Genomic DNA, 26971 nt, shown 5'->3' on the forward strand with positions numbered 1-26971 from the left:
ACAAATATCTGAAGGAAGGGTGTCAAGAGGATGAGGCTGGACTCTTTTCAGTTGTGCCCAGCGACAGGACAAGAGGCAATGGACAGAAACTGAAACACCTGAAGTTCTGGCTAAATATGAGAGGTCACGTTTTTACTGTGATGTTGACAAAGCACTGTAGTAGGTTGCCCAGAGAGGTTGTGGAGTCTCCTTCTTTGGAAATATCCAAAACCTGCCTGGATGTAATCCTGTGTAATGTGCACTAGGTGATGCTGCTTGGCAGGGTGGTTGGACTAGATGATCTTCAGAGGTCCCTTCCAACCTCAACCATTCTTTGATCCTGTGATCTCTAATTTGTAAAACTGAATTATTCTGATTTGCAGTTACAGTTTTGTTTGTTTGTTTGTTTGTGCTCCCGTGCCCCCTCTTATCTTTTATATATTTATATATACGTAAAGACAAAATTCTCTCTCACAGTGCAACATACATTCAGGACTGCCATTTAAGCTGCAAAATTTCTTTTTCCTTCACAGAAATGAGAAAAATAAAATAAAACCAACATAATTAAATTCTTTTTCAAAATTCTTTTTTTTTTTTTTTAAAAAAAATATTTTTTCCTGATATCCTGGAGAGCTTTTAGAATTCTCTTATTATTCTGTGCATTTTTACAGTGCATAATATTTCATGTGCTTTTCACTAAAATATCCAGTGTCTCTTGCTGGTTTCATTTTACCATTAAATTGAATTTAACATTAAATTTTGCTCTTTAAACCATCACTCTTCTTTGTTCTAATTAAAACAAGAATGTTTGGCATGTTCAAGCCATTCACAAAATTTATATGTACATGTACAGAACACATCTAATTAGAAAGAAGTTGTTCTGAATCTCAAAGAGGTTTGAAAAAATTACTCTAATATTCTGTTCATGTGGATTTTCTGTTAACATTGGTCCCTGCTGATACACTAGTATAAATATAGATTTGTAGATGTATGCTATATTACACACAAAATTGTTTTTTGTCTAATAAATAACATTTTATAGACTCAGTTCATGAGATACAATATGCAATATAAGCATGGAGAAATCTGAGAAGAAAACTACAAACACAGGAGATTTCAATTCAGTAGGCATCTATTTTTACTGTGAAAAGGGAAAGTGTTCTGTTCTTCTGCAATTTGGTTAAGTATGCTTCTGCTTACACTGACGTCAGTGGCAAAAGTCTTTCCTGTCAGTAACAGAGCAACATAACCTGAATATTAGAAATGCTGAACTTGATAGTGCATTTAGTCTACATAAAATCCTCTCTTTGCCAAATAGGAGCACTAGGTATGAAAAAGTGTCACCCTAAGTATGACAGAGATAGAGGCAAAATAATATTTCTTCTGCAGTTGTTAAAATCAAATAGTTTTAAATTTGATCAAGTAGGTCTACTTGGCAGCTCCAAGAATCAGGTGAGAATAGGTCTCATTTCAAACAACCTATTTCTAGTAAAATTAAGATTGGATTAATTCTCACTTTCCATAGTCATCTAAAATTTTACTTAACATTGGTTTTTTAGAATTTCTCTACAATGAGATGGAAACTTAGGCCTGAGAGATAGATACTTACATAAGTGGGGTGATTAGTCCTGAGGAAATACCTCACTCTCTTTTCGACTGGCTAGTTTCTGGTCAATAAGTCAAAATTTCAGCTCAAGTTGTGCTAGTTGGATCTCACCTATAGGGAAAAAGAATTTGTATCCAAAAAATCAGCAACATAAATGACAAAAAGTATAACATTTTCTTGTTCTTAAAGCAATTAGTATAGTATCTCAGCCATGATTAATGTTGTTTAAATATTTTAAGGAAGGCATTCATAGAGGATGTTGTTTAGTGAGGGAAAAAAAAAAGTACATAAGCCTAACCTGGATGTAACAAATCAATACACAAACAGTTTGAAGAACAGTCTATTAATTAGTCAGGGTATACAAATGAGACACTGTACTGCATAAAATATTGGGATTCTAAGTAAATCTTGAGCTGAAAAACTTAAACAGGGGAGTAAATGCTACACTGCAATATTAAATTGGTCACCACATTTCACCCTATTGTTTTTTTTCTTGGCTGGATAATACATTAGAGTTGCTTGTTTATTGCATAGGGATTCAATCCCCACCTGGAGTACTCTGTTCAGCTCTGGGGCCCCCAGCATGAGAAACACATAGACCAGCTAAAGAGGAGGGCCATGAAGGTGATTAGAGGACTGGAGTAACTCTCCTATGAAGAGAGACTGAGAGAGTTGGGGCTGTTTAACCTAGAGAAGAGAAGGCTCTGGGAAGATATTTTAGTAGCCTTCCACTACTTAAAGGGGGTCTACAAGAAATCTGGAGAGGTACTCTTTGTCAGGGAGTGTAGTGTTAGGACAAGGAGCAATGCTTTCAACCTAAAAGAGGGTAGATTTAGATTAGATATTAGAAAGAAATTCTTTACTATGTGCGTGGTGAGATTCTGGAACAAATAACACAGAGAAGTTGTGGATTCCCCCTCCCTGGAAATGTTCAAGGCAAAGTTGGATAGAGGTTTGAGCAAAGTGATATAGTGGAAGGTGTCCCTGCCAATGGCAGATGGCTTGGAATGAGATGATTTTTACGGTTCCTTCCAGTGCAAACTATTCTATGATTCCTATACAGGAAATCAAGGAATTTAATCTTTTTTTTTTTTTTTTTTTTGGGGGGGGGGGGTGGGATTTTCTGTGTAACTACGAGTTTGACTATTTCATAGTCAATGACTATGACAATATGACTATGACAATGAATATATATATACTATGACAATAGAATATGACTATGACAATGACTATGACAATAGTTTGACTATTTCATAGTCAAACTATTTCATAGTCAAACTATTTCACTCTCAAACTTCTTTTTCAGTATACTTGAAGAGAGTGTAAGTATGTATCTGTATTACTAATGCATTTTGAAGCTCCATTACACAGTTCATTCGTATCAAACACAGACATCCTTAACAGGGAAAAAAAAAAAAAAAGTATTAACATACAAATATTTATTTATTATGTTCTCTAATTAGTAAATTCACTATTAGGGTTACAGTCTAGAACATAACATTTAACAGCCATTTTAACATCAGTTTTCTGCTTGACATTAGGAGCTGTTTTCCCTTTCAGCAGCACTTTGCAAACTTTATGACTCCCTTCTGCCTTTTTCTGAAACAAAATGCTTGCTGACATAGACTACTTTTTCATGTACTTAAGAACACTGTAGATTTCCAGGATATTTATTTCAAGTCTCAAATCTTCAACTTTATGACCCATTCCCTATGAGCATAATTCTCTTTCTCGATATATGCCATTACTGGTTTGTTTGGTTTATTTCCTTCGGTATGTTTTCAAAGATTGGCAAGTCTTGTCAAATATGCTGCATAGGTTTTAATTTTAACAGAGTAGTAATAGCAAGCAGGGGGAAGGGGAAGACCTTGGATTGCAAGTAGTCTGTACATTGTTTGAGAAAGCATCCCTGCCAAAGTGTAACATTGACATGTTGGAGAGGCATTCAGGAAGACACTTTGATGTCTCCACCATGACATTTTAGGGAAGCTATAAGGTACCTTTTTAATTAGTCACTAAATGATAGAGACAAATTCAGCCCTAAGACAACTATCAAATTCAGCACTGCTAAATCAGGAAATTAATCTGGCCTGAAGCATTCTGACAGATCTCATTCCTATTAACAAGTTTTTGCCCTGTTCTTTAGGTGATGTCAGTTTTGATGAAATTTGTGGGTGGGTCAGTGATCAGGCAAAAATATGACAAGTGTCCAGAGGCTGAGCAAGTCTGTTACATTCAGAGGAAGACACCTACAAACAACCACAGGGAGGCTTCTCAGGTTGGCTTTCATGGTCTTCCCTGACACCTATCACTCTGGGGAACAAATAAATAGCAGTGACCTGAGTTTCTGAGACAAGGATGATGAAGGACAGAGATCTGAAGAGAAACAAAAAGTGGTTCAATCTTGGGCTGTCTGACACAGATGTGTGAGGCATCTATAAGAGAAAGATCTCAAGAAATGGCGTTGCATGGCAGTGCTGTTACAGTTCTGATTATCTAGGAATTTAAACATGGCAAGATCTGTCCAGTTTATGTTATTTACTAAGCCAACTACTGTATTGTGGGTGGGAAGACAAATTTTAAGCTGAAACAACCACCTTCCAACCGTGACTAGTTGATCCTTCTTGTCAGGGAGCAGCAGGGCAGGGTGCTGGGCAGGGGCAGGGTGCGGGGAGCTGAGGGTGCCCTCACCCCCAGCACAGCCTCCTGGGGGAGGTGGTGCAGGCCAGTGTTGGGGGACCGGGGCCAGCCACAGTTCTGAGAGGGCAGAAATCCCTAAGGCCCAGTGAGGAGGTCATGGCAGTGGGTGGGAGAGGGGCACAGACAAGCACGGGGCTGAGAGCCAGAGCTGAAATGCAGCCCTAAAGCTGGGGAGATGGCCCTTGCAGCACCTCATCTCTCTGGTTCACACAGTTCATCCCACTACTACCATGGCTACATGGCGGCATTCCTCAGCACCAGCCTGAGATGTGAATGATCAACCCCTGGGGTGCTGTGACTGGGATCTCAGTCAGGGACCTACACAGAAGTGAGGCAGATCAAAGGAGCACTCATTTTTCATAAGATCTACAAAAGCCTTGGGAAGGTGAGTCTGAGAACTCATCACTCCAACGGATGCTAAATCATGGGTTTTATAAACATAGGGTTTTCTGACATATTATAATCATTTTCTTATGGTTTCTCATTCTACCTGTTAATGCCAATTTAGCATAAACCCTGTCCTTTTTAAAACCCTGTCCTAAACCCTGTCCTATTTTAAAACCCTGTCCTAAACCCTGTCCTATTTTTAAAAAAGTCCTTTTCCCTTCCTCATAGAAAATAACTACCTCATCTTTCCCCTTTGCAATGCATCCTCCCCTCTTCATGGGTGTAAAATACTTTTTCCTGTTTTAGAAACCTTATAAAATATCCAAAGCTGGCATTGAGGTCAGAATTTTGTCAGACTTGAAGAAATATTTGCTGTGCCAGAAAGCTCATCTATTTTTGTCTAATACAGTATTTCCTTTACTTGCCAACCTTGTCTTACTTATGGTTACAGAAAGACTCAGCTAGGTTTACATTAACATTTGAACTACATTTTTTCTTAATAACTGCATATCAGCAGGGGTAATATTTTATTCATGTAGAACCTTGGAAGAGGCTCCTGGGAAGAAGAAAGGGAGGCAGCATCCAGGCTGTCTGCCAGATTGCATGAGCCCCATTGCATGAGAAAGTCCCAATATTTTTTGCTGTCTTGTCTTACTATATGTGCTGGATACTTTTTCTAACTGTGTTTAAATCATCTAGGCAGTCTTTGAAGGAGCTTTTATCTGAAAGTTGATCTGCATTGATTACATTACTGTCTCCTCCTGCCATCTAGAGTGGACTCATGAACTTATTAATTACCTCTGCAAAGTTAAGAATTATCCAAGTTAGTGAGATTTGTCATAGATGAAAAGGCCACAATGTTGACTGCACAGTTGTGGACATATTTGCATTACTTCCATGTGGAAACTACTATGCAAATATCATTGTGATTAACAACAAGAAAGCCATCTTGGAAAGTCAACAGGTTTTGTGCTACATATCAGAGTGTTCAGTATTAGTCACACAGCAAAACTCATATTTGACTTTCACATGTATTTGACATTACCTTAATATATAAGAAGTTCTGATTTGACTGTCTCTCAATTAAAGGGTCATCTAATGGAAATAAAGCAAACAAAATAAAAATATCTAAGCAGTAATCTAATATCCTGTTCAAATTTATTCAGTTAGCAAGCAAGACTATCTGCAAGATTTCTTTTTTCTTCAACCCAAATTGCGCAAGGACTCCTTACTGTAAAATCTATTTTGATGATCAAACAATTTGGCATTTAGAGAGCTGATAATACTGAAAGCTGTTATGTTTTGACATGAAAAGAGGTTGAGAGTGCTCACAGCCTCACCCGATCATTGTTCTTAACAGAGCTAAAGAACAACAGAAAATGTTATTAAACAAACAAACAAACATAATCTAATGACCTCTTAGATAGCTTGATTAAGACATTATTGATAAGCAAAAGCAAAATGAAATGACAGGAAATATGAAAGAACAACTCATAGACAATGGAAAAAAAGTGAGTGATAGCAAAGAAAATAACCTATGTGGTTTTGAACATTCTAGTAGCTGAATGGAAGAATCTGAGTGAATGCATACTCTGTTCTGCAGTGAGAATACATACTGCAGTAAAACTAGGACTCAGCCAATCCTCTATGTTGAGATGCAACGCCTTAGGCAAGCTCCAAGCGATGAAGCTGTCTTCACATAATTATTCAGGTAAAAAAGAAAGTTCTAAGCAAGGCATGAATGGTCAGAAGTATGAATAGCGAAGACAATAAATCTGTATGCAGTAATTTTTATTTACAGAAAGTGTGCAGAAGAAAGGAAAGACTGAAATATAATATCGTTCCCTTTCAAATCAGTAAGTAAGCAGTATTGAGAAAAAGTAGCTAATTAAATAAAAGCATTAGGATGCCCCACTTGTCCTAATGCAGATAATCATTAACCTCTCTAGTAGTAGGACCTAGAATGAAGATGAAAACTGACCAGAGAGCAGAATGGATATCCATTATATATTATTATATTCCATATAATATTCTCTTACCCCTGCCCAAGTTCAAAAAAAAATTTTGTTTGTTCATTCTATACCTTGAATGCAGTTTATAAATGTTTGCCTTTAATGCAGGGCTTGCACTGTCACCTGTGCACTGCTGCATTTTTTATAAACCATCTATCCACTACTATTATGTTAGGCAGTATGTAGTACAAAGATCATGCAGTTTCTGCCCCAGAAAATACAGAACTGGAATTCAGACAGTACTTTAAGTAGGCTCTGCAAGAAGTGAATATTTGGAGAAGAGGTGGAAAACGCTTAGGTTCAAAGTGAGAAATCCCTGAAAAGCCATACCTGACAATGCAGAAGAGTTCAGTGCTACAGCTGGGACATTAGTTAAATATGTCTCATGTTGGCAATCTTGTAATAATAAGTTTACTTGTTAAATTCTAATCCACTATTCATTTAACCTTTAAAAAGAGAAGCCTGACACATTACTGTAATTTTACATTCATGGAGTATTAATAACCTCAAGGAAGGCTAGAAGTATGACCTGTGTGTTATTGGAGAAGTAACTTGCCAACCAAAAATAAGCTTTGGTCATATTCTTTGACTTTCCAGTTATTTAGCTGTCATCTATACTCTTAGCTTTCCAAATAGTCTGAATAAAATTATCCATTATATATGTATTAGTGATTTTCAAAAATGCAAATGCTTAGACTTAGAATGCTCAAATTTCCATTGCTCCATTTTTCATAAGTTTTATTCTTAACTTCTTTGGTTTATACATTGATGTTCAGTAAAAAAACACTGCACCACAACATTTTAATTTGTTGAAGGAATTAAAGAACTTTGCTTTACAGATGTAGCTCTACATTGTTTTAATTGCAAATAATAGAATTGATTATGAAAGAGAATTGTCAAGTTATAGACCTTCATCTTCTTCTTCTTCTTCTTCTTCTTCTTCTTCTTCTTCTTCTTCTTCTTCTTCTTTTCTTCTTCTTCTTCTTCTTCTTCTTCTTCTTCTTCTTCTTCTTTTCTTCTTCTTCTTCTTCTTCTTCTTCTTCTTCTTCTTCTTCTTCTTCTTCTTCTTCTTTTCTTCTTCTTCTTTTCTTCTTCTTCTTCTTTTCTTCTTTTCTTCTTCTTCTTCTTCTTCTTCTTCTTCTTCTTCTTCTTCTTCTTCTTCTTCTTCTTTTCTTCTTCTTCTTCTTCTTCTTCTTTTCTTCTTCTTCTTCTTCTTTTCTTCTTTTTTAATTAGAAAATAGTGAGATTTCCTACGTAGATATATGTTTTAATGGTAAATCTTAAAAATTGTCCCTCAAGACATTTCTTAACACTAAAGATGAAAGACTGCATTTTCAGAAACAGTGAGTACAACTTATATTACCAGTTCGGAAATTCTTTGAAATGAGTAATCTCGAGCAAAAGATAAGAAAACAAAGTGCATTTCGTTGCAGATGGGGAGACCAATTGGAGACAGACAAATTAATGGGAGGCATCTTAAATCCAATTTCAATTGTGCTTTTCCTCTGTTTATCAAGAATATCTTACTTTGCCACTTCAGGGATGAAGTTTCCAATTGTTTTATAGTTTGAAGGAAGAAGTTATTATTTTTTTCAAGTTACAGTATCTTTTTAATATCAAATACAAGTGGATAAGGAAGGAAGAAAGAAAGAAAAAGAAAGAAAGAAAGAAAGAAAGAAAGAAAGAAAGAAAGAAAGAAAGAAAGAAAGAAAGAAAGAAAGAAAGAAAGAAAGAAAGAAAGAAAGAAAGAAAGAAAGAAAGAAAGAAAGAAAGAAAGAAAGAAAGAAAGAAAGAAAAGAAAGAAGAAAGAAGAGGAAGGGAAGGGAAAGGGAAGGGAAGGAGGGAAGGGAAGGGAAGGGAAGGGAAGGGAAGGGAAGGAAGGGAAGGGAAGGGAAGGGAAGGGAAGGGAAGGGAAGGGAAGGGAAGGGAAGGGAAGGGAAGGGAAGGGAAGGGAAGGGAAGGGAAGGGAAGGGAAGGGAAGGGAAGGGAAGGGAAGGGAAGGGAAGGGAAGGGAAGGGGAAGGGAAGGGAAGGGAAGGGAAGGGAAGGAAGGAAGGAAGGGAAGGGAAGGGAAGGGAAGGGAAGGGAAGGGAAGGGAAGGGAAGGGAAGGGAAGGGAAGGGAAGGGAAGGGAAGGGAAGGGAAGGGAAGGGAAGGGAAGGAAGGGAAGGGAAGGGAAGGGAAGGGAAGGGAAGGGAAGGGAAGGGAAGGGAAGGGAAGGGAAGGAAGGGAAGGGAAGGGAAGGGAAGGGAAGGGAAGGAAGGGAAGGGAAGGGAAGGAAGGGAAGGGAAGGGAAGGGAAGGGAAGGGAAGGGAAGGGAAGGGAAGGGAAGGGAAGGGAAGGGAAGGGAAGGGAAGGAAGGGAAGGGAAGGGAAGGGAAGGGAAGGGAAGGGAAGGGAAGGGAAGGGAAGGGAAGGGAAGGGAAGGGAAGGGAAGGGAAGGGAAGGGAAGGGAAGGGAAGGGAAGAAAGGGAAGGGAAGGGAAGGGAAGGGAAGGAAGGGAAGGGAAGGAAAGGAAAGGAAAGGAAAGGAAAGGAAAGGAAAGGAAAGGAAAGGAAAGGAAAGGAAAAGGAAAGGAAAGGAAAGGAAAGGAAAGGAAAGGAAAGGAAAGGAAAGGAAAGGAAAGGAAAGGAAAGGAAAGGAAAGGAAAGGAAAGGAAAGGAAAGGAAAGGAAAGAAACCAATTCTTAGACATTTTTAAGCTTTAGAAAAGTAAGATTCTTTTTTTCTTGCAAAGGGAAGTTACAGAGAGTCAACTGATTTTACAGTGTATTTTTATGACTCTGACAAAACCAAACCCAAACCAAAACAAAAAACAACTCTGAATTCATCCTCATTCCTGAGTGAAACATCATCACAGTATTTTAAGACATAACTCCTGCTTAAAACAGATATTTTACAACATTACTTGTTCTTTAATACACCTTTTACCAAAAGATATTTTTAGAAATGTAAAGCCTTCTGAGTTTTGATAAAAAAAAAGTGTTGCAATTTTTTTTGAGCCAATGCTCCTTAAATTTACAATGTTGCATTTATAGGGATTACTGTTTACTTTGAAAATCATCTGTTCAATATTTTATTTAAAACAGATTTTACAATGACACGTAGACATATCCTTCAGAAATATACATATATATATAATGATATAAAATACAAATGTAAAAATTTGCTGAGTGTTAGATTCCTTGTAAAACTTATACAATTTGTAGTCAGCAAAAAGTAATTGTCTTAGAACTCTCTTCAGTGTGAATACTGTTAATCCTTTATTTATTTATTTTTTGTGAAAAAGAAAGAAATATATATTATCAACTTAAGCACAATAAAAAAATCCCCAATGTCTCCTGGAATTACAATAAATAAATAAATAAATAAATAAATAAATAAATAAATAAATAAATAATGGTGCAGAAACAGAGTAAACAAAATGGATTTTAATGAGAATATTGATTCATATTTGGACTGTGCTTTTTTCTTTTGCAGAAAATGACTTCCATTTGACTTATTTTTAAATGAGTCTCTCATCTCTCAGAATGGATGGAGGTAACAAAGCCACGAGGATGTGATGTTCTGTAGCCTCATTCTCTTTTATGCTGTTAGCTGTTGGAACTGACATTCCTCCACCACAATAACCTAAAAGGATAGCCTAAGACAAAGAGGAACTTTCACCTTACTTGAAACCAGGGGAGGGTCTAGTTCCAATAAGCTAACATTGTAAGAAAACATACTGATAAGTGATTGAACCATTGGGACCTGTGCCTTACTGAACAGTGGCTGTGACCTGTAAAGAATGTCCTATGTTTCATTTTATCTAAAATGTCAGAATGATTTCTTCCATGTGAATGGGTTGCTCAAGTGGAAGAAATAATTCATGGACTATAAGGACAAGATGGAGCCTATTTATATTCTGAGACACCAAAGGCTACTTGGGTAATCAGCGCAAACCTCTCAGGCACAGTAGAGGATTGGCTATCAAAGTATGCGACAAAATTGCAGAGGATGCTGGAGAGGAAAACGTGTTTGTATAAATTAGATTAGATGTTACAAAAGCTGTAATATTTTATAAAATCAGCTCTGTCATGAACGAAATATTCTGTGATCCACAGCTTCCAAGGTATACCTCATCAGCCATATGCTTGGCATGTCTGAGTGTCTTCTTCGTAATTTGGCCCCTGTATGTCTTGATGACTTCCTCAAAACTTGTTCATTTTAACTAGACATTAGATTAGTTGTGCAAACCACATTCTGCTGTTTTATCTCCATAGGTTTCCTGACTGTTCAGGCCACATTCCTCTGTTTTATCTCCATTGGTTTCCTGACTGCTCAGTTTCTCTTACTTGCTTATTTATTTTTGTAGTGTTTGTTTACAATATGATCATGTCTAAAACCACCAAACAGTCCTAATAACCTACCAGCACTGCTGGTGAGTGACTTCTCCTCTGTCTCTGCTTTGTCTTCCATCTTCTGGCACAAAGATATGTAGAGACAGATGTTAAAATCTGTTAAAAAAAAAAAAAAAAAAAAAGACATTAAAATCTAAGAGCTGGATTTTTAACATCAGTGAGTAACTAAATATACAGTTAGACCTGTAGACATATTCTGAAAATGCTGTTAGGTTTTTATTTTCATCTATCCAACACGTTTCATAAGCCAGGTCTTAGTTGTTTAACATTCAAGGTTTTAGGCTTTGACTTTTGGCTCTTGTTTTGATCCTATCTTGAGCTTAGTGAACAGAATTCAAATGGTAGGAGTTGAACTTGCAAATACCCATCTATGATAAAGTATTGTATGTAGAATTAATGCTCAGAAAGATTTTCCGTGTTTATTTTTTAATTATTATTTTATTTTATTTTACTTATTTTATTTTACTTATTTTTTAATCTGTATCTTTCAAATATTTCCAACAACCTTTTACTTTCTAGCTATATGAATTTTGTTCAAGATTCCTTTTAAATCACCTATTCACAGCATATTACATTGTATTGAAGCCTGTCAAATGTTGGAGTCCATCACAATAAATCTTATGTCATATTGCACTGAACTGAGTCATCTAGGGACTTAAGTGTAATGCGAATGTCAAATTGTCATCTATAGTTATGCTTCCTAAGGGAAGTAGTGGAAGCCCCATTGTTAGAATAATTTAAAATGAGACTGGGCAAATCACTTGAAAACTATACTGTGGGGAACAATCTCACTTCAGCAGGAAGGAAGAAATAATATTTATTTATTTACTTATTTTCTGTCTTCAACTTTTGTTAACCTATGAGACATGACACAGTAGGGTCGTATTGTTTGTACATTACGCACTGTTTAATAAACCTCTAATGCCTAGTAGTTTTTGCCTCTTATATAGTGTCATCATTATAAATTTACAGAATTTGTGGTTCAAAACAGATAAACTTTGTTGTTCTAAAAAGGATTATTATCAAATGCTGAAAATGAGTCATTGATATTTGGTCCTGTTTCTGATGTTGTCATTTTGTTTCCCGAGTTAGTGAGGCCTAACTATAAAATCAAGCAAAATTTGCTAGAGGAAGACAGAAAAATATCAGTGATTTAAAACTTATGTGAAATTCTTTTCTTCTGCAGTAATCTTTTATTGAAATTCGAACAAAATACTAGCATAATGGAAAGAAAGGAAAGGAAAGGAAAGGAAAGGAAAGGGAAAGGAAAGGAAAGGAAAGGAAAGGAAAGGAAAGGAAAGGAAAGGAAAGGAGGAAAGGAAAGGAAAGGAAAGGAAAGGAAAGGAAAGGAAAGGAAAGGAAAGGAAAGGAAAGGAAAGGAAAGGAAAGGAAAGGAAAGGAAAGGAAAGGAAAGGAAAGGAAAGGAAAGGAAAGGAAAGGAAAGGAAAGGAAAGGAAAGGAAAGGAAAGGAAAGGAAAGGAAAGGAAAGGAAAGGAAAGGAAAGGAAAGGATACATGATACAAATAAACAATTTGTAAAATTCTATCATTATTAAATACATATGCTAAACATGAGGACAAAAATGCACAAATGAAAATCCAGAAAATATATTAAAAAATATATATTTTAAAATTGTATGCATATATAATATGTAATATGCATATATATATATATACCAAAATAAATTCATATGTGTAATATATACAGTATGAGCATATACATTTAGATGGGTAAAGGTATATAGTATAAGATATAACAATATTTTAGGAATTGTGAAATGACCATATTTCACTTTAAGGGAATTCTCATGACACGGTAAGTGCAAAGAGTTCCAGGGCTGGTAACCAACTGCTTCCTGGTTTTTGTGAATATTTTGTGTTCAAGAACAGTGTTTATTTCTGAGTTTGCAAGCACTCACTGGTCTTGCTATGCTTTACATGTTTTGAAGACTGTTGCAGAGTTGTGTCTTGGAAGAGACAAAATGTGCTTTTACCCAAAACAGACAGACAGAAATGGAGAGGATGTCCCAAATAAGGACATCCGTGTTAGTCAACTACTTTCTGTTGAGTAAGTGACTATAAATAGCCTTGTTGTTCTTTCTCCTGATGCGTTTAAGGTTTGGGGTGTGCAAGATGATAACTAATTTTTTGGGCTGTATTATTCCATCAGCAGCAGTCTGGGAAGCACTTCTATCTATAGCATCAATCACCACACCAAAGTCCATCTCTCTAAACACTTGTCTCAACCTTGAGATACTAGAGGTCATCACTTCCTGTATTAATGAGGATCCTTGAAATCGCTCCGGATCATACTACTGGAAAACAGGTCAGATTCAAATTGTACATATTTGGGCTTAGTGATTATCACAAAAAAAAATTATAAAGTAATTTTGATCATAGAATCATAGAATGGTTTGCACTGGAAGGGACTGTAAATATCATCTTGTTCCAACTCCCTTGTCATGGGCAGGGACACCTTCCATAGAGCAGGTTGCTTGAATCTTTATCCAACCTGGCTCTGAACACTTCCAGGAAGGGGGAATTCACAACTTCTCTGGGCAATCCATTCCAGTGTCTCATGACCCTAAAAGTGAATTTCTTTCTAATATCTAATCTAAATCTACCCTCTTTTTGATTAAAACCATTATTCCTTGTCCTCCCTGATAAAGAGTCCTTTCCCAGCTTTCCTGTAGGCCATTTAACTACTAGAAGGCCAGTCTAAGGTCTCCCCAGAATCTTCTCTTCACTAGGCTAAATAACCCTAGATCCCTCAGTTTGTCGTCATAGAAGAATTACTCCAGCCATCTTATCATCTTCATGACTCTCTGGACCTGCTCTGACAGGTCTGCCTTTCTTATACTGGGGGCCCCAGAGCTGAGTGCATACTCCAATTAGTGTAATAGAAATGGAGAATCACCTCCCTAGACCTGCTAGCTACACTTTTGATGCAACCCAGAATAAGATTGGCTTTTTGGGTTGCAAGAGCACATGTAGGCAAAGACTAAGCAGAAGCAAGACGTATTAGTAATATCAGTACTTCTGTACTTCAACAGGAGCAATTACCCTTTGAGTAAGAAGACAGGGATAGACATTAAGTTTTGATAGATATGAGAAAAATATAAGGGAACACAGAAAAAAGGGTTGAGAGATAGGAGTACAGATGCAAACTAGATGACGATTTGCTTTTGTCGATCTTAGGAAGGGCACTGAGTCAAAGGAAAGAATAAATGAGTTATGTAGAGAGTTAAGGACTTGAGTGGGAGGAATTTCAGAAATGCCCCTCTAAAATAGTGACATGCTAAAAATGATGAGTTTATAAAATAGGGAAAATTATCAGCTAAAGAGTGAGACCAACCCTACTCTGTTCTCATACTCTGTCAGTAGTCCTGCATCTAGCTTGTGTCAGCACGAGAGCAACTCACCTCAGAATCACAGAATTCTTAAAAGTTGGAAGGTGCATTTGGAGGTCATCTGATCCAACCCCCCTGCTCAAGCAGGGATACATAAAGCAGATTTTCCAGGACCACGTCCAGGCAGATTTTGAAGATTTCCAAGAAGGGAGACTTCACAACATCTCTGGCCAATCTGTTTCAGTGCTTGGTCCCCAGCACAGTAAAAAAGTGTTTCCTGATATCCAGGCAGAACCTCTTGTGTTTCAGTTTGTGTCCATTATCTCTTGTCCTGCACTGGGCACCACTGAAAACAGTCTGACTGCATCATATTTGTACCCTCCCTTCAGTTATTTATAGACATTGATAAGATTGCCCCTGGGCCTCATCTCTCGGCTCAGTAGTCCCAGCTCTCAGTCTCTCCTCATAGGAAAATTTCCTCATCTCCATGATCATTTGGGTCGTCCTGTGTTGAACTCTTTCCAGCATTTCCAGTTCTTTCTTGCAATGGCGGGCCCCAAACTGGACCTAGTAATCCAGGTACTCACCAGTACTGAGTAGATGGGAAGGATCATCTCCCTCAACATGCTCGCAACACTAGTTGCCAGTGGCAGATACCTTTCAGTCTTGTGACTGAATCTTGTGACTGTGATCCATCAACTTTAGTAGAGAGTGGCTATGGCCTCATTACTTGCATGAACTAAATGCTATGATACAAGTGAAGAACAAAAATCAGTAGGGAAGATGGTTGTTCAGAAACCAGACTGGAGATTAAATGAAAGACTAGCATTGCTCCTGTTGAATTCTCCTTTGCCTGAGCATTCTGCTCATTTTGTTTCAGCAGGGTCTGGTGCCTTGAACCAGAAGTGCTTTAAAAGGAGAAGAAAAATGCAGGTAAGATTCTTAATACATGGAACTCCTTTAGTTTGTCTTGGTATCCTGATTATCTTAGAAAAATGACACAATAATAGTCATTGTGCTACTGTTTCAAATTCTGAATATTGCCATCAGAAGGATTTATTTTTTTCCTTCATTCAGGGCATAGGGCACATAGGGCACAGGGCATAAAAATTCAACCGTGCTTAAGCAGCTGAGAAGTCCAGTTCCGATTCTCATGGATAGCTCTGACAGAAAATCCATCATTGGGATGCCAGGAACTGGCGTGGAAGGAATGAAACAATCAGGCTGCATCTTTCCTACTTAAAACGTGAGACCAGGTAGTATAATGCAGTTTGTATCCATGTGGTGGAGATCTATTCCACAAAAAGAACAGCTTCTCCCAAACCATTGAAGAAATTTGCAATGGGCTTAACTCATAACACATCACAAAATGTATGCTTGTGCTGGGAATGCAAATTTTGGCATACTCTCGAATTAGAACAGTTGAATAGTATGACTAATGTCAGCCTGTATGGTGATGTTGATGCCTGTACTTCAAAATAAAACCTGAAAGAAGAATAAAAGCCAAGTGTGTACACTAGGTTTTGGGGGGAAATATTTAGGGAACTTCAGAAAATGTATAAGCCAAGGATCAGATATTTTCCATCTCATATATACTCACACATCAAACACAGAAATACTGTGCTGTACAATATTTTTTACTCTGCAAAAACAAACAGGGAAGTCTTTTGTTGCATTACAGTTTTGGATGACAGGACTGAAGATTTTCTCTCACTGCCCCTTAGTAGTAGGAAGAAGGCTGTGTACTTTTTGGCTGTCTTTAGTGATGGCTAGCAACATTTTTGTGTTAATTTAATGTTACTTGTCTGTCTTAACAGAGTCCTGACATAATTTAAGAGAAATGCATGGAGGGATGGTTAAATTTAATTGGAAATTAATGTAGGGTAGACTGAAGAAACAGTAAGGAGTGATATTTGATAGTTAGGAAAAAATGCTGGTGCAGGGAAACTATGTAAATAATCCCATAGGTGTATATAAATAGATTATGTGGTGAAGCTAGAAATTGGTGCTACCTCTGCAAGCAGGATTAATTAGAGCTGCCAAAGGTTCCCTCCCCCTCTCCATGTCCACTGCAGTGAGTGAATGAAAAGCTCATGGAGAAAATTTTCTCATCTCCTGCTGTACTATTGTCAGGAAGATGCTAAGTGACAAGAGACAATTTTGTTAACTTTAAGGAACTGTGAAGTAAGAAACTGTGCTGCTTACACAGGAATGAGTGCAGCATAAAAGAAAATGTTGAAAGTCTGTTGACCTTTGCAATTGACAGAAACAATATTTTGGGGGCAGCAGCTATGAGTAAACCTATATCTCATATTGATTCGACCAAGGCTCAAGTATAGAATTCACTCTCTTATTCCCAGGGGTGCAAACCTATAATCTCCTAGTATGAATGTAGCTGTGTTACATGTAGAAAATTGTAGTTTGGTATTTTAACTCCTCCTTTGGCTGTACAGTTTTTCAGAGAACAGAAGAACATAAACTGTTCCTTCATTGTTTCCATTCACAATGTGATACTTTTCCCACAAGTTGTCAAAAGGTTTTTACTGTGTCATCATCTATAAGTAGAGGACTGTTGCTTCATTAATCAAAAAGAGATATTTCTCCTCATGTACAGCAGCTAGTTCAGGACCTAATTATAAGATTAATATGTCAGATTACATATTTCTGTTATGAAATGTTCTCTTCAAATAAATAACTGATTCCTCAAAAGCCTGATGTGGTTAGATTAACAGAGGCTTTGACTGGAGAGTGTGGAAAAGCTTATAATGATTTGGCATTATCCAGTGAGTGTTTGCTGCTGAAGGTTGATTGTAATTGCTATTCAGGTACATACATGGCATGCCTAATTACTGAGTATTTGTATAGGAGAATATTTCAGGATTGAAGCCAAGGTTGTTACTTAATGAAAAATAAATAAATTACAAACTAACAAACAAAAACCACAACAAAAACCAAAACAAACAAACAAAATATCATCAGTTGAGAAAAGGAGGTGTTACATTCATCAGTTTGAATTAAATGGAAAGAGCTCGTAGGGAGCACATTCATAAAAGCATAACCTGCCTGGAGATTCAGTAGCAATTGATTAACTCTGTAGGGACTGAAATACATAACTGACCCATAAAACAGAATTTCTACCAAAAGTGAGTAAGCAAGTTCCATTCTGAAAAAAAAATATAAATAAAAAAATCCAGCTAAGGCCACCTGGCTTATACATAACCAGCTAAAAATCTACAGTTTTAAGCTGTTTCAGTGATTGCCACATCTTTTTGTAGTTGTAGGACATAAATATATCTACAGGGAAAAGTATACCTACCATAAGCATTTGAATACCAGAAAGAGGCTAGAATTGGCCAGATCCATGCCAGCTGATGATAAGATTTCATACCCAAAGGGCAGGTTTAGGCCAGGTTTATTTTTCATTGTTAAGTCAAAAATCAAAAAGGTAAATTAAAAAATAGTAGATTTGAATAATTGTTGTTTATTATCAGAAGAGTAAATTCTGGTATCCTCACAATAACTAATTACTTGATACCTTAATATTAAGTAAATGCTGTTGAACTTAATGGAATTTCACTGGAAATTAAGGGAGAGATATCATTTGCTAACATTCATGTCAAATGCCTCTGCTCCTACCAAATGCCTCCTTTCTCACCAAAACTTATCAGGTTTATTCTTTTTGATGTCTCATTTGGAGTCAAGTCATACATTTGGCAAGTCATTATAAGCAAAACAATGTATCTTTGAAATTCCTGCTCAATATACTCTTCCCTGTAATTTCAGTTATATAGGAAATATCTATCCTGTCCAATTTTCATGGAATTCAGTAATAAGAAATTCATACAAGTCCCTATGCAAATTCTGTTTGAAAGCAAGTAGTTTAACTTGCTTGAATGTTTTTTTTTGGTTTGATTTTTTATTAGGAGTTGGACTCAATGATCCTTGTGGGTCCTTTCCAACTTCTATGATTTTTTTTCACCAGAAAAATAACCAAAACCAGTTTCATGTGCCTGTTCGCATCCTCACAGCACATTAAATTTTGTTTTGCTTTTAGATTTTGTAGGAAATTACCTTAAGATGTGAAAGAATGCATCAAGACATTCCAGAACATGTAAGAATTAAAACATATGCCTTACTTTAAGCACACAAGTCATCCTATTAATTTCAAAAATCCTCTCTGGAAAAACACTTGGCAAATATTAATGTGGTGTCAATTGTAAATATATGGTATCAATTGTAAATATATGGTTGTCTTTAATCCTTGTGTTGTGAAAACATCTAAATTATTTCACCTAAGATACCTTTAACTGCTCGCAACTTTTATCTATTAGTACTGATTTTTGTTAGTAGTCAAGATAATTATGCTTCCTATTCTTTGTATCAGTGAATCATAAGAGTTTAAAAATATTATTAGTGATTATGATTGTGTCCATTCTTATGCAAGGACTGAAGCATGATAAGTTCAAAACAGTTGATAATGGCTACCTATGGACAATTATTAAAGTGATTAAATAAAATCTGTGTACAGAATTCTGGTTCTAAGGTCTGTCCTGCCCCTGAGATCACATTACTTTACAGGACTCTGAAGTAATACCCCTAGAAATCCATCACATCTTTCTGCCTGAAAGATGTCAGATGGTTTCCACATTACAGAACCTCATTTACAGAATGTCTCATTTACAGAATGATTAGCCATGGAGATTAACCACTTTCATTACCAAAAACTTACTCTCCAATGTAAAGCCTAAGAACCTGTGTAACATATAATTATAGAATCATAGAAAGGTTTGTGTTGGAAAGGACCTTAAAGATCACTTAGTCCCAACCCCCCCAGCCATGGGCAGGGACACCTTCCACTAGGCCAGGTTGCTCAAAGCTCCATCCAACCTAGCCTGAAACAATTCCTGGAATGGGACATCCACAACCTCTCTGGGCAACCTGTTCCAGTGCCTCACCACCCTCATGGTAAAGTGATGGAGATTAATGCTGTCTGCAACCCCAGAGGGCAAGGAAATAGGCTCTGAACAGCTAAAAGTATTTTTGTTTGATTTCAATGGATTCTAAGGAAAGGTAAGGACTTGTAATGAATCCTAAGAATAAAAAGGAGGATAACCTTTCAAAATACTGTTAAGTATTGTTGATGTTAGGTTGATATTTATTTGTGGCTGCCATGCCAGGCCAAGAGAAAAGCAGCTGCAATCTTCCCCCTGGAAAAAAAATGGACTGCCCCACCCCCCCCCAAAAAAAAAAAAAAAGATACTGACAGGGTGCAAAAGATAAATCCTTGTCACATAAATAAGCATTAAACCCATGATTATGCTGCTTGTTTTGTTTGTTTGTTTGTTTGTTTTTAAGGGATGTGGAAAGGTATGAGAAGCTTTTTTCCTTTCTCATTTCTCATTCAAATTTCATGTTCAACTTAATCAGAGATTAAGAGCCTAAAATTCATTTCAAGAGTGTACAGTCCCTTTATACTGGTAAGCACTACCTTTGTTCCTTTGGTTTTCCCGATAATTCTCATGACTTGTTAGGCACAGTACTGTACTCAAAAACAGGAATTATGAAGAACTAGCAGGGAGAAGAATTTGCACCAGAAGGGTGCACGGTGAAATGAATTGGATATCTTTTGAAATAAGTAAATCAGTTAGAAAATCAGGAATCCTATTTATTTTCTGCATTAAATTCTGTTTGCTTGTCTAACAAATCTGAAATTGGTTAGATATTGTTATATATATATATATTTGTACTCCCTTTTTTAGTGGTTTTGAAGATACGATTGCACAATATGGCTTTCTGAAGAATCCCCCTATTTTATATTATATTCCCATATCCCAAATATTCAGTCCTTATGGTGACATATGACATTGGTACAGATTGATGAAAAGCTATATTCCTATTTGCTATCAAATAAAAGAGCTTTTACCTTGTTTTTTTTTTTGTTTGTTTGTTTATTTGTTTGAAGATTATTTTTTTTTAATCGATGACAGAAAATCTATAAAACTATGTAATTTAGAAAAGTAGAACATCAATCTAAGTAAGATGGAGTATTATTTTTATTATGTCTATCAGATTGTAGCATCAGTATCATTCTGTAACAATGGATTGATTTTTCATATGTGGAGGAGAGAGGAACATAGTTTTGGTATATGTCTAAAATTACAACCAACCCCCATTTATTTTCTGAAAGGAGTAGCCTGAATTTTGGAAAGACAAGAGAGAAAGAAAGAAAAAAAGAAAAGCAACACAGTGACTATACTATATCCATATTGATAAACTCTGTTCACAATTATTATATTGCCAATAATGATAAAACCTTAATTCCACAGATTTATCGTATTGATACTTGTCCTATTCTGTAGGAATGGTCATCTCATAATCATTAGTGCATTTTAAATTTCAGTGTCCTTGTGAGGCAGAAAATTGCTAATATCTTTATTTTATATGAGAGGCAAATTTTTATGAAGTCAAGTGTTTAATTTTATTTAGACACCTGAAGTTGCAAAGAGAGGTTCACTAAGACTTTTTAGAAATGCTTTAATGCAAACACATGCTAATTTTAACGATAAAAAGGTAGGAGTGGGTAGAATTCATCTAACTAATTTTAACAGTAAAATGTAAATGACTAGTTCTGAACTTATCACTCCTTATCCAGTCAGACAGAAAAATAGGCATGTGCAGATGGTAATTCACTGAACTACCTTTGACTTGTATTTCTGAATGAGAAATTGTCTTTTGGTAATACCTATTTTTTCTTCATTAATGATGAAAGTAGGCCACAGGACTAGGTGAGATTTAGAGCTTCTGAACACATAGTATTGGTCTGGATGTTCAGCTAATTATTTTTCTCTCTTTTTCATCAATGTGAAAGACAAAATTCTACAGATGACAATTTATCCTAGATAACTGTTTTAGGAGAAGCTTCTGTCACTCTTTCATCTCTATAGTGAACCTGAATGATTAGTGTTAGCTGAATGCTAATTTTTGACTGCTAAAATTAGGGTGTATTAATACTATCTAAAGCTTACTACTTATCTATAAAGTGTTTTCTGGGTTGGGACTTAATTATACTGATATGGAAACAGCAAAGCTGACTTCTTCACTGTCAAAAGCTCTATAGTAAGATGTGTTCCTTTGAAATTCTTATCTACTACTAATAAAGGAGAAAATATCACAGTGGTTTCACCGTTTCTACCAGACAAGGCTCTACCCTTCTGCTGGCTGGAAAATTTCCGCTAAAGAAAACCAGGATTTTCCAAATGATGGGCTCTTAATTCATAAAAAATGAAGGGGGAGGGGGAAGAAAAGAAAACTAAGCCATCTCTCAGGGAGGTTAATGAAAGTTTCTGGTCTTTCTTTGAAGATAAAGGTACTTGATTTGCTCATAAATATTGTATTGCCTCTGCAACAATAGAAAAGTTAACAGTTGCTTCAGGAAAACAGTGCAATAATTATTGTGATTTAGTATATTAGGTCTTTTATTCAGCCTTGAAAATTAAAATGCTTCCCCTCATTTGTCAGTAAAAACACAGAACAGGTGCATTTCATTTGTCTTTTGGAAAAGTGCCTCTAAGGAATAATATCTCTCCTGAGGTATCAGAATTTAGTTTTACACATGACTTTTTGCGATGTTGCCATACGGGAATCTCCCTTTTCATCAAAACATGTAAACCTTCAGTATAGACATAACTAGATATCCATTTTTTTATTATTATTTATTTATTTATTTTTGTCTAGAATTTGGTCAGTTCTTTCCAATTAAAAGACTCTGGAGGATTCAGAAATACTACAGGACAGATCTAAACCAATTGCTGAAATTATTTCCTGCCAAATACTTGTTTGTCTTTATTTATAAATGACCTCTTTAAAACAAAGACAACAGTAAATTTGTTATTTAGAATGCAGCACTGTTTTTTTTTATTATCATTATTGTTCTTCCATGAATTTGTTTAATCCCTTTTTGTCTAATCTCTATTAGATATGTCTTCTTTATTTACTTTTTTTTTAAAAAAATTATTATTATTAAGTTTTCTGTGGTATTTTCATGTGAAATCCTCTAGTTCTTATGTCATGAGAAGTGAATAATTATATTTATTCACCTTTTCTGTGCCACTTGATCTTATGCTTTTTTATTGCATCTCTCAGTTGTATCTTGTCAAGGTTGTAGACTCCCGGTCTATTTCTTCATTCATCACACAGAAGCCACTCTATTACTTTGATCATTCTTGTTACCCTTCTCTGTCCTTTCTGATTCTACTGCATTTTTTTTTTAGATAGAAAGATTCCAAAAACATGCAAGAGAGAAGCAAGCAATAGATTTTTACAACAATATGTGTTTCTTTTTCCTTCCTAGTCAATGACGACATTTAGTTTGCTTTCTGTAAACCTTGTAACACTAAAGTAATGTTTTGATACAACATGTTAAGCAAAAACATCACTATAGCCTGTAAATCAAGCAAACAACAATACAATGTCTTCTATAAACTAGAGTCTGCCAACTGTGAGGAAGAGATTAAAGTGGACCAAAACGTGAATATACAAAGTGTTTTTTTTTCCTGTTTTTGTTTTGTTTTGTTTTGTTTTGTTTGTTTGTTTGTTTTGTTAAAGATGAAAAAAAAAAAATAAATGTCTTTTCAAGTCTTTTCAAGTGATGCAGGTCACCCTCTTCCGTTATAAGGATTATATCCTCTAAACAGTCCTGACAGAAATCAATTCTGCACATCCCTAAATATGATACAGCTTGCAATTTTCAAAGCTCATTAGTAATACACAAAACACAGAAAAATGTTAAGCTCAGACCTAAAATCCTCTTCAGGTGGAATCATATGAAACAGAAGTGGAGAAAATGGGCTATGTTAAATATTTTAATTAAAACGTATTGGGGGCCCTATCTCTCTTGAACATAAACACATTCAACAACATTGATTAAGGATCTTCTATGTGAAAAAGCCAGCTTTCAGTTTCCTTTATTCTTCATATATGCTGGGTTTGGAGGTCAGATGAAAATTTAGCACTTATGTGAAATGATCATTGCTGCACTGGCAGCTGGAAGGATATAAGAAAAGTGCAGTGACATTCATAAATCCTTTGATTGCCAGGGATGATTAGATGCCCTGGTTAGACAGAGTAGTGTTTATTGTTTCTTTGTAGCAGAGTCAGTCATTAGATTATATGTGCTCAGTAGGAAAAGGTGCAATAGAGGTAAAATATCTAGTCTAGAAATATTACAGATGATATTTAGGGCACTAACTTGCTTGGCCTGCTTCGTTAATGGTTGAAATCATAATAAGAACTTGGAATGTCAAAGTGGTAATGAAATTGCAAAGTATGCACTTATTTTCCAGAAGTTTGGTTTGTAAAATGCCACTCAAACGAGATCAAACCTCACAGATTAATCATAAAGCTTTGTTTCAAGTTTAGCTATTTGTATAGGATATCCCTCTCCATAGTTTAGGCATTTCAGGTGAGGTGTCTAATCTAAACTAGTATTGTAGCCTCCTTCCACTGTGAATGGTTTACTCTCTCAATTGTCCATGCCCTTCCATCTGCTATGCTACAGCTGTGCAAACCACCCCACCATTTTTCCATGATCCTAGTGAGGCTATAGGTCTGTAGCTTCATATGCATTTATGATTCTTCCTGTTTGTTTCCCATTCTCCTTTCTTTCACATACAGGCACTTGGCAAGGGCCCCCAGTCATGCTGATGCCTCAGAGGAAGTGTGGGAGTATCCAGCCACATTGTTCTCCTTGCCTCTGTACCTCCACTTTGGTCTTTGATCCCCATCTTTCAATGTTGTTAAGTTAACATTGAAGATGCTGGCTGCCATCACTTTTTTTTTTTTTTTTTGTCAAATGCATCCTGTCTATTCCCAGCAATCCTTGTTTCTCAAAAAGTGTTTTGAGACCATAAAAGCCCGCACCTTGTGTGCAACATCTGCCACTCAAAATCATAGTGACCTGCAGGCTGAATCTGCTCCTGCCAGATCCTTTCCATTTCACTGGCAAGCCCAGAGAATACATGGGTAGGGCTTCCAAGCCCTTCACCTTGGCCCCCGGAACCCTGCAGTCACTCCTGGTACACTAGAGGTTTCTCTGGGCAGTACTGTTGGATCTCATATGGGTGAGCAGCAAGGGGCAGTAGTTGGAGGGCTGGATGCCTCTTGGCAGTCTCTCCAACACATATTAGTTCTAGGCTTCTGGCAGGTAAATTTGCCAAGTCAGCTTGGCAGATGAGTGCCTCAGTTGGCTGAAGACAGGAGGTTCTGATCACTGCTACCTATTACTTCCTCCTGGTGGCACTGTTCCAACTCACAAATCTAACTCAGCTGACCTAGATGCCACCAGTACTGAATTCATCTTTCATAGTGACCATGGTCCTATACCTTGTCAGTGTCACCTGCTGGCAGAGAAATAACCTTACTGGTGCCAGAAGTCACAGCTTCCACTGCCATGAGAGACCCATAACACTCTCCACACATTTAAGCATGTCATCTGGCTGTCCCTTGTTCTGTGCAACAGGAATTACACAGCTCTCCCTCCCCCCCCCCAGGGTCTCTGGAAATAACCTGTGGATCCCCTGTTGCTACACAGTCTGCTCTCCTCTCTGCCTGGCAGCTCTACAATTTCAATGCAGGCTTCACAAATAACACTGCTGAGACAGTGACCTACACCCTCTGGAGCCCTGTCAGGGCCAAGGTCTCTGACTGGCCAGGAAAGCCAAACCTACCGGCACAGAGGACCATCTTGAAATGTTGCCACCATCATCATGCTGTGTTCTGCAGTCCCAAAATGCCCTATGGGAGCAGCATCTCAAGGCCTCCTGGGTGTTCCTTTCTACATCAATAGCCAAATCCCTGTTTGCTCATTCTGGCCAATAGTTAAATATGGAGTTATTAAATAGGTCTTATTTAAATAGCAAACTGGACACATTTGGAATCATGCTCAAACTCCCAGGTTATATCCTTAAAATATTTTGCTTACTTGGGTGAAAGTTATTTTTAAAAGTATGTGTGCTTTTGAAATAAAGGCCATGCCTAACTCTTCTGGCATCTTGGAATTTTCTGCTTCTTTGTGTATAAGCAATACATTATTTTATGTGTTATCTGAGAATTTCAAATGTGTTATCTGAGAATTTCAAAGTGTATGATGCTAATCTTAAACTGCAAAATATAGAAGGCATATTACTCCCACTTTGACTTTCAAATGTGAAATTCATGTCTAATATATGACATATAAAAACAGAAATAGTTTTTGTATTACAATGAATGAGTATATTACTTCAAATGTTAAAATAATACACTGTACTGTGTTTTTCACTTTGATGAAAGAATTGTAAGTGTCAGTCATATTCCTAAACGTACTAGTAGAATCTGGTACCTACAACAGATGGAAAGGATGAAGTACAATTGTTTTATAATACTACTTAGAATTGCAAGTTTTTTTCATTTTCAAGGTATTACAAACAGATTATGCATTGTGGGCCTGGGTGGTATCACTGCCTTTTGCATGCGTTGCAAAATGCATGATGATTCTATGATTATTTTGCACTAATGGGTATTTTACAACAGCAGATCTGCAGATAGATGATGTGAGTTTTTCAGTTTTTAAAGGACTGTATTTCTAGAAAGTGATGCACCAAATGCACCTCTATCCAGATGTTTTGTGCAGATGGTATATATGGTTTTCTAAGATGTATATAAAGAAGTCTGATAATATAAAAATTATGATGGCATCTGTAGGCGTGACTTGAAGAAAGGAATTATTTTCCTCTACCTACCTCCACAACTAGTTCTAAAAATTATTTTGAACTTTTCTTTCTAAATTACTTCAGTTCTTTCAAAAACTATAACAATGAGGATGCTCAGAATTCTTGTCAGCCTGAGATTATCTTACTAAAATTTAACTTCATGCATAAATGATTTCCTTCACTGTGATGAACAGATCTTGTTTTCATAAATATTATGGAAAGGATAGAAAAGGGAGGGAAGGGAAGGGAAGGGAAGGGAAGGGAAGGGAAGGGAAGGGAAGGGAAGGGAAGGGAAGGGAAGGGAAGGGAAGGGAAGGGAAGGGAAGGGAAGGGAAGGGAAGGGAAGGGAAGGGAAGGGAAGGGAAGGGAAGGGAAGGGAAGGGAAGGGAAGGGAAGGGAAGGGAAGGGAAGGGAAGGGAAGGGAAGGGAAGGGAAGGGAAGGGAAGGGAAGGGAAGGGAAGGGAAGGGAAGGGAAGGGAAGGGAAGGGAAGGGGGAAGGGAAGGGAAGGGAAGGGAAGGGAAGGGAAGGGAAGGGAAGGGAAGGGAAGGGAAGGGAAGGGAAGGGAAGGGAAGGGAAGGGAGAAAATCAAAACTACAGGTATGACTAAATATTTTGGATTAAATCAAAGAATAGCTTCAGTTAGAAGACACTGAGATACAAATGACTATGTTTAATGCTCTAACACTGAAAGGAATTGTTTTTATCCCTCTGTCATGTGCTGGTAATGAAGCTGGTGAGGGGTCTGGAGAACAAGTCTTACGAGGAGCAGCTGAGGGAGCTGGGATTTTTCAGCCTGG

General features: G+C 36.8%; 1 long non-coding RNA gene across 1 annotated transcript; it reads right to left on the reverse strand.

Annotated features, from left to right (window-relative positions):
• Positions 1-1526: 1526 nt before the first annotated feature.
• LOC125183622 (uncharacterized) lies at positions 1527-15521 on the reverse strand. Its single transcript, XR_007165943.2, has 3 exons — positions 14502-15521; positions 11090-11176; positions 1527-1696 (listed from the first exon to the last, which is right to left on the reverse strand). It is a non-coding gene; the product is annotated as an uncharacterized lncRNA (long non-coding RNA).
• Between the last annotated feature and the right edge of the window lie 11450 nt (positions 15522-26971).

The sequence above is a fragment of the Anser cygnoides genome, chromosome 3 (assembly GCF_040182565.1).
Source record: "Anser cygnoides isolate HZ-2024a breed goose chromosome 3, Taihu_goose_T2T_genome, whole genome shotgun sequence".
Classification (NCBI taxonomy): domain Eukaryota; kingdom Metazoa; phylum Chordata; class Aves; order Anseriformes; family Anatidae; genus Anser; species Anser cygnoides.